Genomic DNA, 4,851 nt, shown 5'->3' with positions numbered 1-4,851 from the left:
TAATTAATTCTGATTAATTACTATGTAACTGGGTCAATGGTAATTCATCAACTCGTAGTAAATAGCTTTAATAAAATTTTGCCAACACTTAAAAGCTAATGCAGTTGAGTCAGCCAGCCTAGAGCCTCATAGTTTGTGTTATACTTGTTGAGTACAAGTTGTGTACTCACTCTTGCCTCTTCTCTACTTTTTCCTCTTGGCTACGCTACTGCTGCTCAGTTCCTGCCGACACGAGGGAGTTCGCTCAGCGCTACCAGGACTACGAGGACTTCTAGGTGCTTCGTCTCCCAGTCGACGTCCCTGTGGCGCCCTGCTTCAGCTTCGGAGAGCTTTTTCGTATTTTGTACTTCGCTTCCGCTGTATCAGACATTTATGTCATTATTGTAATAAATAACATTCATATTTCGATTTATTATGTCTTATTCGTGATATGTGCTGTGATATACTGTTCATTCTGTTGTATATACGTGTGACTTGATCCTGGCACGTATATGATTGCTCGGTTTATGTTCTTTTATAAACCGGGTGTTACAGAAAGCCGTGAAGCAGCTGCAGTGGAAGCCTTAAAGCAAGCAGAAGATCATCACTCTCAGGAGCTAAAGAGAGCTCACTTGACTGCTTGGGCTAGGAGAAGGATCGTTAACATAGATGATGATGAGGCTCCAATTCTGCATGAGATTCCTATTGCCCAAGGGTCCTGCAAACAGAAGTGCTTAGAAGCCCCACCAGCACCGCCGCTCACTGAAGTCTCCCAAGAAGCCCCTGAACCAGATGTTGCCATTGAAGAAGATGGAGAAGAAGAAGAAATTCTTCCCTTGACTTAGCAGCGACCAAGAGATGATGTGTTTTCTCTCCTGGTTCCCCTGAAGAGTCAAATGCCCAGGATGGTGGAGATGCTTAGTGTCAATCGACCACTAGGGGATAAAGCCGTTGAAGTCCGAAGCTTAGTAGTGTACCCGTAAAGTAGCTTGCATGTTTTCTCACTTAAGTTGTAATCCTCCCTTGTGGTTCAAAAATAAAATTGATCGTGTTTGTTGTAGTGCCTTTTGAGTGCTCTTTGTGTTCCCTTATGCGATAGCAAGGCTTTGACTTTGTACTTTTAAAAATTAATGATCTAAAACAACTCAAACATCACACCTTAGACCTACCCCTACTCTTATGCTTTTCCCTCTCATCTTAATCTTCAAATGCCACCCAAGTGTTCTGCTCAGATTCAGCTACACCGATGCCAAGCTGCACAAGGTGCGGGAAGGCACCAAAGGAGACAAGAACCCCTAGTCATGGAGGATGTTGTGGAGGAAGAAGTGAACCAGCACGAGGACGCAGGAGATAATCAAAATGATGAAGAACTACCCCTACCTCCTACAAATGACTTAGTGCAAGTGACAGCCAATCAGAATCGTCTGTTAGAAGTTTTGGCCCGTGGAATCAACCGCCCTAGAAACCATGAATATGGTTGCAAGAAAAGATGTCAAATTTTCTAAGGACCAAGCCACCTACTTTTGGAGCATCCATGAACCCATTAGATGCCGATAATTGGTTAAGAGTTATCTAAAGGAATTTTGAAGCAATCGGTTGTGTTGGTAGAGACAAAGTGCTCTTAGCAGCTCACCAACTCACCGGTACAGCTCTTGCTTGGTAGGAAAACAATTGTGCAGCGGCAGATGATGCCACCACCATCACATGGGAAGAATTTATGGAGGAATTCCATCATTATCATATCCCAGCAGCAACCATGAAGTGCAAAAAATCCCACCAGATGGGTTCTCGCGCTCCACGTACGCTAGGGCCGGGGAGATCTACTATGCTCCGAGTACCGAACCCAGTCAGCGCGCGTGTGGTGCGCTCGGCATGCCAGTCAATTTAACCTACAATTGACAAGGAAGATAGACGTTAAATTCTCAAGTGCAATCGGCTAACCAACCAAATGCTGGCGACATCACCAATCGGCTACCGTACAGCCGACCTAATGAAGTTAGCCGATCTAAAACGAAGCAGCTTTCAGGAACAACACCTAGACTTTAATCCTATCGGCTATAGTGATGGAATCATGTGATCAGCCGACAGCAAACAGATCTAAGCTAGATAAATTGTGGTAAAAGCTTAAAACAAACTAGATTAACAAGTCAACCTAGCAAGATCCAAACAATTACCGATAAATGTGATATAAACTTCGAACAAACCAGATTAAATGGATTAACCTAGAAAGAACTAAGAAAATATCGATAACTTGTGGTAAAAGCAACAAAAAGCTAGATTAATTGATCAATTAAACTAATAGATTGATAATTTCTACCGATAACTTGGTGAGCAGACTAAACCCCGCCGGACGGATCTAGAGAGCTCAATAACTGTGAACAGCTAGATCCCGCCTGTGGCGGAACCACCCAAACTAACTGGGCCCGGGTGCACTGATCTTTGTTGCTAAGCAACTCTGACCCAAATTGGCACTCACCGGTAGTTCCTCGAGTGAAGCCTCGATAAAAGCCACGCTCTTCCAGGATCAGCAGACAACACTCACACGAAGGTGAGCCCAGAGATTACAACACAGAACATTTCATACATCTCAGAGTGATTGCAGCGGAAAGGAAAATTTATTACAAACCATATTCAGATTAGTAAAGTACTACAGAGTTCCATCTACTCAAATTATTCAAGTCTCATTGTTCAGCGGAAGCATTAAAAGATAACTAGTGAAATAACGTGACGCATCGATAAAGCCTGCACGAAAGCGTCACTCAGCGGGAGGGTGGTCAGCGCCAGCTGAAGGACCATCCCACTCAAAAGACCAGCCCGGAGGAAAGGTACACGGCCAAGCAAGACTTGCAAACAGGTCTTCGAAGTTAGTACCTGAAAAACAGTGCCACAAGCAAGGCTGAGTATACTAATACTCAGCAAGACTGACCCATCACCGGATATAACATAGTCCGATAACTAGACATGCAAGGCTTTTTGGTTGGTGGGGTTTGTTTTGCCAAAAACACCACTAAATGTTGATCCTTATTTTCAGATTTTATTTAGCCATCTTCCAGTTGGATTAAGCCTTCTAAGTTTGCATCTAACTCTACACAAACATGGTAGAGTAACCATTTAATCAACCAGCAGTATTATCATCATCATGTTCCACTTGTTACTCTATGTGACCGAAATCATTAAGCAGTCTCATGCCGTGAGAGGCGGACGATTCTGAATCGGATTTCAACCTGGCCAGGGGAACCTAGACCACACGTATGGGAACCAAGTCACCCACACAACATTTCCCCTTTCTTTCCAGTCCGTGGATCCAGAACACCCTCCCCGACTACAGAGCCCGACGTCTCTGCACCCGTATGTCCGGACAAAAAAATAAAACCTACTTCTACCAAGAGGGTGCGAGATCGTTCCACTCGCTGGTCCAATCAGGTACTTCAGCTTACCGATTACCATATTTCTCGGCATGTGGCTAGTACTTTCAAACGCTTAACGAAATGAGCCACACACCGCGACCTTAGCCATTTTGCCTACACCAGCGGGGTATCACAACTACACAACCCCGCCCGTTGTCCTTATATTTCAGCAGGAATTAAAGTCAGTAAAATTCCTATATGCTCGCGAGAGGCAGGAAACCTCTCGACTTTTACCGTACCTAGTTAGCGGGGCAACTAGTCGAGAAAAAGATCCGGATAACAACATAGGTACCTAGGGATCATGCACCTAAGGTTTTCGATCAACTCCTAGAAAACGTAAATGCACAATAAAAATTATTACAACATATACAAATAGTAAGATGAATATAATGCGTAAAATAATGGGATTATGCACCGGGGCTTGCCTTCTTGGGCACTGTTCAAAAGTAGCCTTGGGCTCTTCCGAACATTGGTTCGGGTCTTGATTCAAATCAGTACAATTAAGAGAGACACTCTCCGGAGTGGTAGTATTCGCGGGCACCAACTCGTAATCACCGTCGAGTAGATTTACCGTTTCTATATGCATGCAGAAATGATATTGTTACAACATAACATAAATATATTTCTTTCCTTCACTATAAAGTTGTAGTCCAGAATAGCACGTGTTTGTTGTGGTGGTCTTAGTTAACTTTATTTTCTGGGCAATCGTTTATAGAGTAGTTCTTAATTTCACTTTACTTCATAAAAGAGCTGTGTGTTTTGATTTTTATTCTTATCATTAAAACATAGCAGACTTTCACTATTTCATAGCAACCAATTTACTCATGAGCTAGTGATGAAAAACTAAAGTAACTCAAATCAGGTACTTTAGCATCTATGGTATAGTTTTCAGCATCTAATCATAAAGCAATTATCCATAACAAAGCATGTAAGTAGATTACTCTAGTTGCTTCACCTTTTTGCACAGCAAGTTTGACATGGGTTCTGGTGCTACAAATTTTATGGGAGCATCTACCAAGCATCTACTCAGTACTGTAATTTTTCCAGATTTTATTCACTTATGTAGCTGAGGTAATAAAAAGAACAAAAACAACAAGCCATTAAATAAGATTAATTCTCCAGAGAGTTGTACTAGGTATATGATTGTCAAATTTTTACCAGAGCCTATTCATGAGCTAAACATACTCCAGAAAAATTATCGAGCTTTATAACCACAAGATAAATTAGTTATGCATTTAATTTAACATGATTTAGCATAAATTTCTTAAGGTGCATTTAACCAGTACTACATATGAAACTTTTACCATAGCTAGTTCTCAACCTAAATAGTAACATATCCAAAGATAAAGACCAGATATGACAGATTTCTTCCAGAACAAAAATAGAAAAACTAAACATGATATTTCAAGCATGGATTATAACTGTAAGAATATTCAGTAAATGGTGCTCAAACTTTGCAGGCATG

This window comes from Panicum virgatum, chromosome 8K, assembly GCF_016808335.1.
Source record: "Panicum virgatum strain AP13 chromosome 8K, P.virgatum_v5, whole genome shotgun sequence".
In the NCBI taxonomy this organism is placed as follows: domain Eukaryota; kingdom Viridiplantae; phylum Streptophyta; class Magnoliopsida; order Poales; family Poaceae; genus Panicum; species Panicum virgatum.
This window is presented reverse-complemented; position numbering follows the sequence as displayed.